Source organism: Mandrillus leucophaeus, unplaced genomic scaffold, assembly GCF_000951045.1.
Source record: "Mandrillus leucophaeus isolate KB7577 unplaced genomic scaffold, Mleu.le_1.0 Scaffold1310, whole genome shotgun sequence".
Lineage (NCBI taxonomy): Eukaryota > Metazoa > Chordata > Mammalia > Primates > Cercopithecidae > Mandrillus > Mandrillus leucophaeus.
In genome coordinates this window covers 200,735-216,885 of record NW_012101267.1, presented here as the reverse complement: position 1 = coordinate 216,885, position 16,151 = coordinate 200,735, and the positions used below count along the sequence as shown (strand labels likewise).

Here is a 16,151-nt window from a genome sequence, read left to right as displayed (position 1 = left end):
CTCTGCTATCACAAAGTCAAAGAAAACTACTTTTTTGAGAATTCGAGGTTGAATATTACACTGGCATCACACCGTTTAAGAAAAGAAGACCCTATCCTTCTTGATTCTTCTTACTTCTTAATTGGCCATGGCATTAAGAGACTGCTTAGGTACGAAAATCCTGTAAGTAAGCTTACCTAGTGCTAACTAGGACATATCTTCAACCTTCTTCAAACATTTACGTATAAGTACCACAGTGACTAAAATCCAACCCACAATTAATTACTTAAGCTTTAGAAGTACGGTCATTTGCAATGCAGCAATTCCTTGGTAATTATTTCCATCACTTTTCATGATACATTTAATTTACTGACTAAAGCTTAATGAAGGTTTTATTGCCAATAACTTCATAATATTCTTTGTCCAATTTGTACTAAGTCCTCTCACATATGGTATCCAAAACATATACCTAGAGTTATTCTCCAATTCATATAAAATTACAGAAAAGAAATCCTAAATAGTGGCAAAGCCTCTAAAACTCTGCAGTTGTAGTCAAACCTATTCCTTTCAAGTGAAATGCAAAAGCACACAAGGCAGCTAAGTTAAAATTACCACACTTTGATCACCTCTTGTTGGTTACTATGTGTTTTGTGTGAAATTTTCATAATACAACTGCGTAAAAGAAAGAACAAGGATTTGGGGTCTGATTGGCCTAGCTTGAATTGTGTGGTAGGCAAAAATCTAAGATGTCCCCAAGATTCCCACCCCCGCTATTACACTCCCTAAATAATCCCCTTCACTTCTGCAGGACTTACGAATATAATAGAATAATCACTTTCATAATTTCATTCTATTATATAAAACTCCATTGTAGCAGACTACAGAGGAATTATCATGCTGATCTTGAAGAAGCAAAGTACCATGCTGTGGAAACAAGCCACATGGCAAGGAACAAAGTGGGCAGCCTATAGGAACTGAAAATGCCCCCCTACTGACAAGCAGCAAGTCTTACAACCACAGGAGCTGAATTCTGCCAACAACTAGTTAACTTAGAAGAGGACCCCAAACCTCAGATGAGATTGCAGCCCCAGTCACCACCTTGAGACCAGATGAGACCCTGAGCAAAGAACCCAGTGAACACATAATCACACTCCTCACCTACAGAAACTGTGAGGTAACAAATGTGTGTTGTTTTAGGCCATTAAGTTTATGGTTCTTTCTTATGCAGCAATAGGAAACAAATACAAGTCACATGCCCACTCCTTGGCCAGAGGAGGGTGGGATACCTTGACTCACAGACAAAGTAACATTTCATGCAATGGCGGAGGGGTGGTGCCCCTTAAGTACAATTGAGGTGTCAGTATCAGTTGGGAGGATAGATTCTGGAATAAAGAACAAAAATGACCCATCACAACACATTCATTATCTGACATCTCATATGCCTTCAACATCCAACTCATGACTCTTCCCTACTGGAGGCTTTGTCTACTGCCATCTATACATCTCAATTTATATGCCATTGTGCCAGAGACTAACAAATAATACATGAGGGCAACAAAATGAGTGAGAACACTAAGCTAATATTACAAGTTATACCTCTGTCTGCCAATACACTCGTGTCATTTAATAAGGATATGTTCTGAAAAATCCATCCTTAGATGATTTCCTCATTGTGCAAACATTATAGAGTGTACTTACACTAACCTAGATGGTATGGACTACCACACACTTAGTCTATATAATATAGCCCCTAGGGTCCCCAACTGGTACCCTAGGAGGTGAGCAGGTGAGAGAGAAAAGCTTCATCTGTATTTACAACCATTCCCCATTGCTCACATTACGACCTGAGCTCTACCTCCTATCAGATCAGCATTAGATTCTCATAGGAGCATGAACCCTACTGTAAAGTGCACAACTTACTGTGATGTAGGTTGTGTGTTCCTTATGAGAATCTAATGCCTGATGATCTGTCACTGCCTCCCATCACCCCCAGATGGGACTGTCTAGTTGCAGGAAAACAATCTCAGGGCTCCCACTGATTCTACTTTATGGTGAGTTGTGTATTTCATTATATATTACAATGTAATAATAATAGAAATAAAGTACACAATAAATGTAATGCACTTAAATCATCCCAAAACCATCCTCCCTCCCCCAGTCTGTGGAAAACTGTCTTCAACAAAACTGGTCTCTGGTGCCAAAAAGGTTGGGGACCACTGGTGTAGCCTATGCTCCCAGACTACAAACCTGTACAGCATATTCCATAGGCAACCGTAACACAATAGTGTTTGTGTATATAAACATTAAAAAGATACAGTGAAAACACAGTATTAAAGTTTTATGGGACTACTGCTGTATATGTGGTCCACCATTGACCCAAATGTCATTATGAGGCACATGACTGTAATTAGCTGTGTGCTTGGGCAAGCTATTCATGGCCACAGTTTCCTCCTGTAGATGAAGAGATTGGACCAGCTTTAATGGTTCTTCCAGCATTAAAATTCTATGATTTTACAAAATGCTCCCAAAACCATCAAAATAATTTTAAATAAATTTCTGATTTGCTATAAAAGAAAAAAAAAATGCCATACTGCTCCCAATCACATCCCCTGTTCCTCCCAGTATTCTGTCTGCCTCTGAATATGGCACCAAGAAGGGTTTTCTGAGAAAGTCACAACATATTTGCCTTCCACACCCAAATTAGCTTAATAGAAACTGTCACATTAAAAAAACAGAAACAGGGAGTGGCAGGGAGGAGACCATCAGGATCACCAGTGGACCTTTACCAACTGAAATTTGTATATGGTTGCAAAACAATGTTTTATGATATGATTTTCATGAATTAGGAACATATGTATTTTACTTCTGTATTCCTAACTTGCTGCTCACTGCATTAAATGACAATGCTAAAGACTTAAGGTTGGAGCCAAAAGAACTCATTTGGATTTGGAAATTCACACTTTTGCGGGGGGGTGGTGGGAGGAATCAACAATTTTGATCTCTTGGCTCATTCTAGCATTATAATAAATCAGCAAAAAAAAAAAAATTATTTCACTGTTTTAAAAGCCTACATTAACTCAAACAAGCTAAAAGTTAAATATTAAATACAGGTATTTCACTTGAAATGTTGCAAAGACATTTTAATCACAACTGTTCTCACAAAATATACAATAACTTTATAATCGATTCTTTTCCCCATAGTCCTGCTTTCCCCTCCCAAAATAAAAAAAGCCCTCTCAAAGTAAAAATTTTGATTGAGCAATTTTAACCATAATCAATTTCCATTACTGTCAAGCTTTGAAGCAATTGAAGGGATTCTTTAAAGGGGAAGGAAAGGTTATGGAAGAAAAGGAGCTTTCAGTAAACATTATCATCATTCAACTGCACAGAAGGAAAGATAAAAATGGCTTCAAGATCAAAATACAATGAGTAAAATTAGGTAAAGTTAAATTCTAGGTTATCTCAGGGCATAGGTAAGGGAAGAGGTTACCCCTCATATTGTCTTATGCCCAATTTCTGCCTCCAAAGAAAGAAGTAAAAACCAAAAGGCAGAAATGAAATCCACTGGCAGACAGCCCAGCACCACACCCTGGGCCTAGTAGTTAAAGATCAACCCCGATCGGTTATGTTATCTATAGATTACAGACATTGTATAGAAAAGCACTGTGAAAATCCCTGTCCTGTTCTATTCTGTTCTAATTACTGGCACATGCAGCCCCCAGTCATGTACCCTCTGCTTGCTCAATCCATCATGACCCTCTCACGCAGACCCCCTTAGAGTTGTAAGCCGTTAAGATGGACAGGAATTGCTCACTCAGGGAGCTTGGTTTTTGAGAAGTGAGTCTTGCCGATGCTCCCAGCTGAATAAAGCCCTTCCTTCTTTAACTCCGGGTCTGAGGAATTTTGTCTGCAGCTTGTCCTGCTACATAGGTACAATCTAAGGACAAGATTTAAAAAACAAAAATGTAGTTCTTGGACACTACCTATTGGAAAAAGTGCAAGTGAATTTTGTGTTTATGATAAAATCCATGCCTGGCCATATTGGGAATTACTTTGTTCCCATGCAGTATTCATATGGGATCCCTCCAGTAGCTCTGCCAAAATAAAAGAATAAAATTCCTGAAAGAACAATCTCAAATCAGACAAAATTTATCCTCACAATTCTCAAATATTCTGCTCCTCTTCCACAATTAAATGGGTGTAGACATTTAACACTACACTTTGGTTTCGAGAAATGGTATGGAAGGTCTCAAGAAAAGTTACACACCTTAAGTAGCGGAACCACAACACAGAGGCTTCCAAAGGTGGAGTTGCCTTCCTGCCTTATTATGAAACGTACCATTATGAGAAGGGCAGTGAGTTTCCATGAATACTCCTAGAAACTTAAACTAGTGAAAGGCCTTCTGTTATTTTTCTCAAATTGTCCATCAACAGAACTTGGCGCTTCTGTGGCGCCACGTGACGCAGGTAGTGGCTTCGGAGGCGCTCTGGAATCAGCGCGCCAACCTGCGGCACAACCCCGGGCCTCAGGCCTGAGGTGGGCAACAGGACCAGACCTCGGTTCTCAAGGCTTTAACGAAATAACGCTGGTAAAGCATCTAGGGCAGAAGCCACACAGAACACAAGAAGGCATTAATGGCATTTGAAGGTATTGAATGCAGACTAATGCGCAGAACTTGGTTCTCAGACCACGTCCCCGGCCACCCATCTCCTGAGAGCGCGGAGAGCACACTTGCGGCCTGACGTCTCCCAGCTGAGCTCGGCAATGAAGGGATCACTGAAGAATTAAAAAATGGGAGGCGACTGCTTGGGCAGAAGCCCCCGGGGGACTAGCCCACGGGCAAGTACCCCGACTCCTCACACTTCCTGCCTCAATGCGCAGAAGAAAGTGTTCTGAAGGCGACGCCCCGCCAAGGCGGGAAACGCCGCGGAAGACGCTTCTCTCGCAGAAATGCCAAATTTTCGGGAGCGCGGGCCCGCAGCACGTAAGAGAACAGATCTTTTTGTTTCACGGCCCTCTGGTAGACTTAATGAAGCGGGAGGGGGAAAACCAGGTCAACGACCAGAAGCCCGGCAAGGTTGCGATTTTCGAAGCACAGCGAAGGGAAGAGTTTCTAAGTTCTGAACGTACCTCTACCCAGGGTGGTTTCTATTATTTCTTCGCGTCTACCCTGTAGTTCCCGCACCCGGAGCCCTCAGCCCCGCCGCTTCTCGGCGAGCTGAGCTCAGAGGGTGCGTGCCCCGCCCGCTCGCGGGCCTGGCGTGAGCGCAGTGGTTGTTACACTAAAGTGTCTCCGCCTCTCCGATTTCTTCGTGGCAGCGATGGCCGAGTGGTTAAGGCGTTGGACTTGAAATCCAATGGGGTCTCCCCGCGCAGGTTCGAACCCTGCTCGCTGCGGAAGCGGGTGCTTCTTTATTTTCGATTATTTTTAATAAACACCTTCAAATGAAGACTTTTACTCTTCTCTCTGTATTTTCAATGCCTGCCAGCTAAATGGCGCGCCAACGGAGTGGTTTTATACGCCGCAGAAAAGTAAATAAATGTCAGTGCAAACACGCACTGTTTACACCAAAAGGAAAATCCTTCCACTGCCCTAAAAGGCAAGGTAACTAACTCCTCGTGCTCCATGAGAAGAGCAAGTTGGCAAAATAGAAGTAAAATGAATATAAATACTGATGCAAGTTTTCGGGCTATCACAGCCTGAGCAAACTATCAGCTCACTAAAACTAAGAACAACGCTATGCCACCTTCTCTTCCATCCCAGAATCACTTCCAACGGTTTGCAGACCACATCCAAAAGTGATATGAAATGGGAGATAATAAAAGCAATTTTAAAGTTCTACTTATAAAGCATCTTAGACACATCCACATAATGGAATACTATGCATGTAAGCATTAAAATGATGTTAATGATGTGGGAGGGCCTTCCCAATGCATTGCCAAATGCAAAAACTAGGACAGATCGAAAAACAGCATTATGATAACATTTTTGTTAAGCAATTCATGTATATACCCATCCATGTGGGAAAAATGGGAGAGAAAGAGAGAGAGATGGAGAATGAATGGAGGCTGGAAAGAAATACACCAAAATGTTAGCAGGGATTATTATCCCTGGGTGGTGTGATTTGGGAAGATTTTTGTTTTCTTAAATAATTTTTTCCTTAACTGGGTTTTCTAAAATTTCTACATGGACCCAGTATTATGTTTTAAATAAGAAAATTGTGAGGTTAGTCTTTGGGACCCTACACATCCCCTGTCTGCTTCCTGTAACCCACTTTCACCATATCTCTCCCACCCCATGCTTCCCAGGCGCTCTTACGGACATACCTGATACCTCAAGGCTAGGGATAGTTTTCTGTGGCACCTAAGTGGATTCCACCCACACAGCCCCATCCTATTTGAGACTTGGCTGAACACACACACTCATCATATTTACATTTTCTTTTTTTTTTATATATATATATTTTTTTTTAATTTATTATTATTATACTTTAAGTTGTAGGGTACATGTGCATAACGTGCAGGTTTGTTACATATGTATACTTGTGCCATGTTGGTGTGCTGCACCCATCAACTCGTCATTTACATCAGGTATAACTCCCAGTGCAATCCCTCCCCCCTCCTCCCTCCCCATGATAGGCCCCGGTGTGTGATGTTCCCCTTCCTGAATCCAAGTGATCTCATTGTTCAGTTCCCACCTATGAGTGAGAGCATGCGGTGTTTGGTTTTCTGTTCTTGTGACAGTTTGCTAAGAATGATGTTTTCCAGCTGCATCCATGTCCCTACAAAGGACACAAACTCATCCTTTTTTATGGCTGCATAGTATTCCATGGTGTATATGTGCCACATTTTCTTAATCCAATCTGTCACTGATGGACATTTGGGTTGATTCCAAGTCTTTGCTATTGTGAATAGTGCTGCAATAAACATACGTGTGCATGTGTCTTTATAGCAGCATAATTTATAATCCTTTGGGTATATACCCAGTAATGGGATGGCTGGGTCATATGGTACATCTAGTTCTAGATCCTTGAGGAATCGCCATACTGTTTTCCATAATGGTTGAACTAGTTTACAATCCCACCAACAGTGTAAAAGTGTTCCTATTTCTCCACATCCTCTCCAGCACCTGTTGTTTCCTGACTTTTAATGATCGCCATTCTAACTGGTGTGAGATGGTATCTCATTGTGGTTTTGATTTGCATTTCTCTGATGGCCACATATTTACATTTTCAATCCGTCCTCTCTGCCCAATCCCCACCCTTTCTGCCCCCATTTAAGTCACTTACAAGCAGCTGCATTAGTTTCCTAACTGGTCACCTTTCCTGTATCAGTCAGGATTACATTCAGCTGCAAATAACAGAAAATCCAATTCTAGTGACTTAAACTCATAGGGATTTGTCTCTAAAAACCTGGGAGATTAATACCATTCCTGTATCCAAGAGAATGAAATAGTCTATAACTTATTTGTTTGCATCTAAAATTTTTAAAAATACGTGACACTATATTAAAATGGCAATCCTGGCCAGGCGCAGTGGCTCATGCCTGAAATTCCAGCACTTTGGGAGGCGGAGGCGGGTGGATCACCTGAGGTCAGGAGTTCGAGACCAGCCTGGCCCCATGGTGACCCCATCTCTACTAAAAATATGAAAATTAGCTGGGCCTGGGGGCAAGGACCTGTAATCCCAGTTACTCAGGAGGCTGAGGCAGAGGAATCGCTTGAACCAGAGGCGGAGGTTGCCGTCAGCTGATATCGCGCGACTGCACTCCAGCCTGGGCAACAAGAGTGAAACTCCATCTCAAAAAAAAAAAAAAGTGAATCCAAGAAGGAGAGATATCTAAAATTATAAATTAAAACATTCCATCAAAAAGGCAAATTAATGATCAATTTTATTTCTAAATGGTTCTCTCCAAGCTGTAAAGTTAGCTTCATTTGACAACTCTTTTTTCTTGTGAAATCATATCTTATGGTTTCAAGAAATGTTTTCAAATAAATAGTCACTTGTCACCATTTTTTAAAAAAGAAAGAAAGAACAAAGAAATCTGGGAATAGGAAATTCTCAGATGGAACAGGAAACAGGCCTCTTTCCATCTTTCTGCTCTGCCATTTTTAATATGCATATACAGCTTTTCATCTCATAGTCCCAATATGGTTGCTATACCTTCAGACCTTACATATGCATTCAACCAAGAAGAGGAGAGACAAGACCCTCTTTTATATCTCATTTACCCAAACTATGTATCATGGCTATCATTAGCTAGAAGGAATCTTGGGGAAGTTTAGCTGGGTATATTGCTCCCCAAATTGAAATTCGGAAGGAAGAAAATCAGATGGTACTAAGTGAAAATCAGTTACGTCTGCCACAGTCCTATAACAGGAAAGTCAAAGCTTGTAGACGTTGGGCCTTCAAGACAAGTCCCCTGCCTTCCCTTCTGACCTTCCCACCCTTCTCCTCCTTCTCCTTTGGAGTTACTGGAAGACCTCCCAGCGCTGCATGCTGGCTCATGTCTTTGGGCCTTTTTAACATGTTCACATGTGACTACCTGGAATATCTTCACCCTTGTCCCCTCACTAGAGGAAGAGGGCTACCTAGCATTTGAAATCCCTTCTTATTTAGGGGACTTGCTTTCCTTTTGAATCTAGGTGTGAGGCTGTAATCCACTCCCAACCCCACTCCCAGCATAGAAGCTGAAAAAGTCACATGCTGTCTCAGACTCCCTTGCAGCTGAGGAGGCAGCATGTGACCTAGGCTCAGCCAATCAGATGTACCCATGCCCAACTTTCAATCAAGAGCTGTTATTAATAATACAAAAAGCAGGTAGGATGGAAATCCATCCTTGCAGTGGGCAGAGGCAACAATGGCACCCACAGGGATTGCCAGAGCCAGAGCTGCAACTGGAGTTTACAGCTGTTCAGCAGCAGAACAATAAGGTCTACACAAGACTAATTTTGTAGCATCATTCTACTGTGATCTTGAACTCCGCCTACCCTAACTTACTCCTGTTCTACTTTCCAAAAGTGATTTTGCAGCCTTCTTGGCAAATCTACAAACTATTCAATATCTTTCCAGTAAGTTCCTATGAGTTTCTGCTTAAATCAGCCCCATTCGAAAAAAAAAATTTTTTTTTGGCTTCCAAAAGTTTTAAATATAACCCCCCCTCCCCCCATCATTGTCTGCTAAGAAAACTCATATTCTTTCAAGTCCCACTTCTCAGGGAAAGCTTTCCTGCAAAATCTCCCAGGCTGATTCAAAAGCCACCCTTTAGGCAGGATGCAGTGGCTCACACCTGTAATCCAAGCACTTTGGGAGGCCAAGGTGGGCGGAACAACTGAGGTCAGGAGTTCAAGACAAGCCTGGCAAACATGGCAAAACCCTGTCTCTACTAAAAATACAAAAATGAGCTGGACATAGTGGTGCACACCTGTAGTCCCAGCTACTCGGGAGGCTGAGGCAGGAATATCGCTTGAACCCAGGATGTGGAGGTTGCAGTGAGCCCAGATTGTGTCATTGCACTCCAGCCTGAGGGACAGAGCAAGACTCCATCGCCAAATAAATAAATAAATAAATAAAGCCACCCTTTCTTTTTTTCTTTTTTTTTTTTTTTTTGAGACAGGGCCTTGCTCTGGTCACCCAGACTGAAGTGCAGTGGCAATCACATCTCACTGCAGCCTCGGCCTCTCGGACTTAGTTGGTCCTCCCACCTCATCCTCCTGAGTAGTTTGGACTGCAAGTGCACACCACCATGCCTAGCTAATTTTTTTATTATTTTTTTGTAGAGACAGGGTCTCATTATGTTGCCCAGGCTGGTCTCAAATTCCTGGCTCAAGGGATCCTCACATCTCAGACTCCCAAAGTGCTGGGATTACAGGCCTGAGCTACAGTGCTCAGCCTCCGGAAGCCCCTTTAATTCTCCCATTTCCTATTATAGCAAGGCTGACATTGCACTGATTCCACCTGTTTGCCTTTCTTACCACTAAATGGTAAACTCCCTGAGAAAGTGTAAAGGGATAATATCTCTCATTTTTGTGCCCCTACATACGACAGAAAAGGGACTCAAATTTTTGATGAAATAATGAATGAATATATGTCGGCACACATCCATACTTCACCCGTAGAATGCCCAAAAAAAGTGGGAGAGAAAGGAGGGGCTTAACATGCTGTTCTCCTTTTGAAGGCCACTAATCTTGGCCTTAATATAAGTTTTTGTAATATTGAGTATCCCCCACCTAAAATAGTTTTAATATAAAAGAGGTCAGAGGACAACAGCCTATGTACCCTTCCTTCCCTTTCCATATTTTTTCCTTACCTTTTCTTCCCATCCTTTGTCTTCTAGCACTAAAAGGGCAGACAGAACCAGGAGGCAAGTATGTACAGACCTCTGCCTCCATGGGTCACACCCACCTTTGTCTCCTTGAGAATGTTCACTTTCCAACTGGCCTCCATACAACTCAAGGTTTAGCTCTCTCCATGGTGAGCAAAGGAAAATCCATGGAAGGGGTGGGGGTGGATGTGGAAGAGGTTCTGCAGCGCACTCCTCTTCTCAGAGGAAACCATTTCAACTCCTCTTTCCACATTTCTCTTCTCCAGAGCTCTCTTATCCACTACCAACCCTCCTGTGCATCCCCTCGAGCCAGCTTTTTCTGACCCAACCTCACATGATGCACTGTCTTGAGGATTTTCTTTCAAGACCCCAACTTTTTCATTCTTTTATGTTACACAGCAATTCAGCCTTGTCCCTGCGATCCGGCCTCAACATGCCTGGCAATCAGAGCCCTCTTCGAAGGCAGAGGAAGTTATAAGTATAATATCAAAGTCCCCTTCTCCCAAATGTTTTTCTACCTACTTCCTTTAATAGAAATTAAATCCTGCAACTTTCTGATCCTGCAACAGTCTGATTCACTTCAACAGACTGAAGTGAATGCTTTGCAAATTGTAATCAGTTAATCTGTAGGAATACTGAATAAACAATTATCCTTCCCTTCTAAATCCAGGTCCCAAATCCATCCCAGTTTGTGGCATTTCCAGCCATGGAGCAGGACATATCCACTTGGAATGATCCTGATATTTCCCTGTTCCTTAACCGATTTCCTATTCAACCCAAGTGCCATTGAGTTTGCCCCTAAAAATGCTGAGAATCCACTTTGTTCCATACTTACTACCACCACCCAGTCCAAATCAACACTACCTCTCATCTCAACTACTTCTCAGCCTCTTAATTATCTCCTCCAATCCACTCTTCCTCCCCTCCAATCTGTCCTCCATAAAATAAAATTTTCTTTAAAAATGCACATTTGGTCTTATAACCTTCCTCCTGAGAACTCTTCTGGGGATTTCCATGTGCTGTTACAATAAAGACTAGAATCGCCAGCATGACCCCATAGCTCTCCATGATCCTGCATGGCATAATTACTGGGCCTCTCCCCTTCATTCTCTAGCCATGTGTACTTTCTTTCCTTTTAGTTCCTTGAAGAGTCCAAACTCTTTCCCACGTTAGGAATTCTGTACATGCTCTAATGTCTCCATTCCCATCAAACTGACCAGTCCTCCTTCTTATGTAATTTCATACCGTTTTACTCTTTTTCTTCACAACACATCATGCTTTGTGATATTTTAGTGTGAAATATTTGCTTAATGTCTCTGTGTGTGCGCGCGCACGTGTGTGTGTAAAACCACAAAATCCCCTTATCTGCTATTTAATGGGCCTTCAATAAGTAATATTGTTGAGTGAATTTTGTGATTGTGAGGATCAGAAAGCAAGAGGTCTCAGAACATCTGCAGGGGTGGGAAACAGAGGGTAAACTGTGTTTTCCTGCAACTTTGGGGATGAATCAAAACTGTGTCTGAAGAGATTTGTGCCCTGACTGCATAGATCTGCAGGAATATTGCAGCTCAACCATTTGATATATTGCAGAACTGTTTAGCGTGATTTATGAAGCTGTTGTTCTGTTTTAACTCAACGTGTTCATTGCAAAGGAGTTTCATCCTCAGAGTTTTCATTAATGGAGGCATTGTTGTGTAGCGAGGCAGTAGAAAAAGGAAGTGAGAGATAGGGCTGGCCTATGACCTGTGTAAAGCTTGCATTTCAAGTCCCCTCTGGAGGGAATGCCCATTTCTGGAGTCTTGTTTCCCAGTGTGTCCATGTCCCCAAAAACATCTGATCTCAGGCTCTTTCTACATATTAGAGTGCAAACAACTAATAATAATACCTAAGTCTTAGCTCCTGCAGGGGTGAGAGAGACAGAGGCTCTGACACTGGAATTTTCAGGTAAAGCAGATATCCTGTTCTATCTGAAGCACTGATGGAGAAAACATAGAGCTTTCAGCTCTTGTTCCAAAGACTAGTTTCTTTCCCAATCTGCATGAAGTTGATCAGTCAAGCTCACCCAAGCTCATAGACGAGAAGCCCCAGGAAATGAATTATTTCTGTTTCCTTCCCACCATCCCACACACATGCTCTTAAAATATCCATTCCCTTCCCTCCCCTCAGGTCCTAGGTGCTGAGACAGGCTCTCACAGCCCAGAGAGTAGTTGTGATGGACTTAGTCTTACCTCAGCTGCTTTGTCTGGTGCTGGGTTGCCAAAGGAGGCATGCATGAGTAAGGCCAGTTCTCCATTCATATCTCAGACCATTTAGAAGAATTCAGTGACAGAGGATGTGGCCTGTGGATTTTATGCTCGTGATGCTTTCTGCTGCTTGAGGTCGGATTGGAGAAGAGACTAGGGCTGACAAGTTTCTCACTCAGGGGCTGAGGTAGGGCACAGCTCCTGTCTGCTGGACTCATAAATCCCCTGGTCCCACCCCAGGGATCTCAGAGGCTCCCTTTGTTCTTTTAATTTTTATTCTAATAAAACCTCCTACATAACATGGGTCTACAAAGACTCTTGGGGAATATATTTCCCTCCCAAACATACTCATTTGAGACAAAATTATCAAAACATTTGTTCAGGCCAGGCACGGTGGGTCCCACCTGTAATCCCAGCAGTTTGGGAGGCCCAGGCAGGCAGATCTCTTGAGGTCAGGAGTTTGAGACCAGCCTGACCAACACAGTGAAACTCCATCTCTACTAAAAACACAAAAATGATCTGGGCGTGGTGACGCATGCCTATAATCCCAGCTACTCGGAGGCTGAAGCCTGAGAATCTCTTGAACCCGGGGGGTGGAGGTTGTAGTGAGCCGAGACTGTGCCACTGTACTCCAGCCTGGGCAACAGAGTGAGACTCAGTCTTAAAAAAAAAAAAAAAAAAAAAAAAGATTGTTCAGCACACAAACTTTAGACACATTTTATCTGACATCACAAATCATTCCAAGAGATGAATATACACAGTGGCCCTCTGAAAGCTACTTGTCTTCCAGATGTAAAGACACATACATCATTGGAGACAGAATGCTAGTGTTTTGAAATAACATATGCTTAGGATGTTGGAGCACAGAAATGCTGCACTGAACTTTGGTACCCACCTCTAGTGCAGGGGTTAGTTAGCAACTTTTTCTACAGAAGGTCAGCCAGTAAATATTTTAGGTGTTGCAGGCCATATGGTTTCTGTTGCAATTACTCAACTCTGCCTTTGTATCACAAAAGCAGCCATAGATAATCTGTAAACAAATGAGTGTGACTGTGTTCCAATAAAACTTTATTTATAAAAACAGTGGGCTGGATTTGGCCCGTGGCTATAGTTTATTTCTGCTCTAGAGGATTCTCCTCACTATAATAAAAAAGTTCTCCCTAAGTTATCACTGTGAAGATATCATTAAGTGGGACACTGTCAAGAAGCCGGTTAACATTTCACTAGTTCTTCCTGGTTTATACACATCCAAGAAATCTCATGATTTCCATTAACACAAAGACACCAAGAAAGGACATCAGTAATACACACATGAGGCAAGTTGCAAATGAATGTTTTTTAAGATCATTTTATCTCAATACATCAGAATGGCCCAAAGCCTTCCAGAATCCTCTCCTGTATACTGCGATTCTCTGCTCCACTTGCCAGTGGATGAGGTGCAGGTCCTGCTTACCTAGTTTCTCCTTTCTCTGTAGTTAGTACTGTATCTGCTGCTGTAAACAAAGCCTTTCAGCCCTTGAGCATGTTAAGATGTAACCTGAATCCAGGTTTGCAAGTTTATTTGTGAAGTAATTTGAAGGAATAGGAAGAATTTGAAGGAATAGGAAAAATGGAGGCTTTGAAGTCAGAGCAACCAAGCATCAAATATAGGCTCCTTCCCTTTCTTGCTATGTAACTTTGGGCAGTTTGCATAACCTCTCTGAGCCTTAATTTCCTTATCCACTAAGTGGTAACAATAATTACTTCTACCTCATAACATTGTCAGCAGTAACTGCCATTTTCTAAGTTCGAACCACAGGTCAGGCACTGTGATGAGGGTTCATTCATTTAACCTCCAAAACAGACCACAGCTAGTTTACAGATGAAGAGGTGAAGATGAGATCACATGCTGGTATTCTCTTCCCCTTTTGCCAAAATGGGTCCCTCATAGAGGTATCTGCAACCAACTCAAGGGAGACACTAGACAGGGATTTTAAAAAAAAAAAAAAAAAAAAAAGCCATTTGACTCATGTTATTGAAGGAGTGGAATGTTCTTTGCTCTTTTGTCTCTCCGAGCTGGATAAAAGGAGGAACAAGTTCCCTGGGAGTTGATGTACAAAGCTGCCCAGAGTTGACTCTAGCCGAGAATGTGTTTGGGACTGCATGAGGCTGTCTCTGAGAAGCTAACAGCAGCTGCCCTGACATTCTCTCTGATCTAGGCCTTTTTTTTTTTTTTTTTATGCCTATTACAGCTCATGATTGGTTTTACAATATAATTCCCCGGCCTGTGTAACACTCATCATTCCAGGTTCATCTCCAAACACTTTTTAAAAAATATATATCAACCGCATGATATGTGTCAATGACCCCTGAATGTGAGATATTCTGTCCTTGAAAGGAAAGACTTGGAGGAGCCTTCTCTCCCGGCATCTCTGGACTGGGTAAGGCTGTTTAGTCACCATCACCATTGCCTCTTTCTTTTTTTTTTTTTTCTGAGAAGGAGTTTTGCACTAAGTGCCCAGGCTGGAGTGCAATGGCACAACCTCTGCCTCCCAGGTTCAAGCAATTCTCCTGCCTCAGCCCCCCAAGTAGCTGAGATTACAGGCATGCACCACCACACCCAGCTAATTTTGTGTTTTTTTTGTAGAGAGGGGTTTTCACCATGTTGGCCATGCTGGTCTCGAACTCCTAAACTCAGGTGATCTGCCTGTCTCGGCCTCCCAAAGTGCTGGGATTATAGGCGTGAGTCACCACGCCCAACCGCCATGGCCTCTTTCTAGACACCGTTCTGACCACCTCTCTCTCCTGCCCACAGACCTCCAGTAGATAGCTGGCAGAGTAAAGGCCAAGCTTCCCAGTTTCATTCACAAGGCCCTTCATAATTTGGCCCTAACATCTTTTCAACCTTGTCTCATACTACTTCCCAGCATGACTCCATAAGACCAGTTGGGCTGCCTTACACACTCCCATAGAACCGAATAGCAATTTCTGGTCCTTTCACACATTGAAATCCTTGGTTAGAAACTTCTCCAGATCTTAATGGTTTCTTGGAACATACACACTCCTCAACACGCACACACACATACACACACACTCCACATACATGCACACACATGGATTTAAGAACATACACACAAATAAATTTAAATAGGTATATAAAAGCAATAACTAATTTATGTTCGGTCTCATTTTCAAGAAATACTCCAAGGCCAGCCATGGTAGCTCATTCCTGTAATCCCAGCACTTTGGGAGGCCAAGGCAGGCGGGTGGCTTGGGGTCAGGAGTTCGAAACCAGACTGGCCAACACGGTGAAACCCCGTCTCTACTGAAAATACAAAAATTAGCTGAGTGTGGTGGTGGGCACCTGTAGTCCCAGTTACTTGGGAGGCTGAGGCAGGAGAATCACTTGAACCCCATGGGCAGCGGTTGCAGTGAGCCAAGATCACGCCACTGTACTCCTGCCTAGGCAATGGAGCAAGCCTGTGTCTCAAAAAAATTAAAAAAGAAAAAGAAATACTCCAGAAAAGCTAGGTATACTAGAAAAACAGTCGAGAATTAAAACACCAAGAATCTTATTTCATGGCAAGACAAAGCAGTGATTTTTATTATTAAATAATATTAATTTG

At 42.5% G+C, this 16,151-nt stretch overlaps 1 non-coding gene across 1 annotated transcript; it reads left to right on the top strand.

The window, feature by feature from the left end:
- Positions 1-5,295: 5,295 nt before the first annotated feature.
- On the top strand, positions 5,296-5,377 carry TRNAS-UGA. The gene has a single exon. It is a non-coding gene; the product is annotated as a tRNA-Ser (tRNA).
- The last annotated feature ends 10,774 nt before the right edge of the window (positions 5,378-16,151 follow it).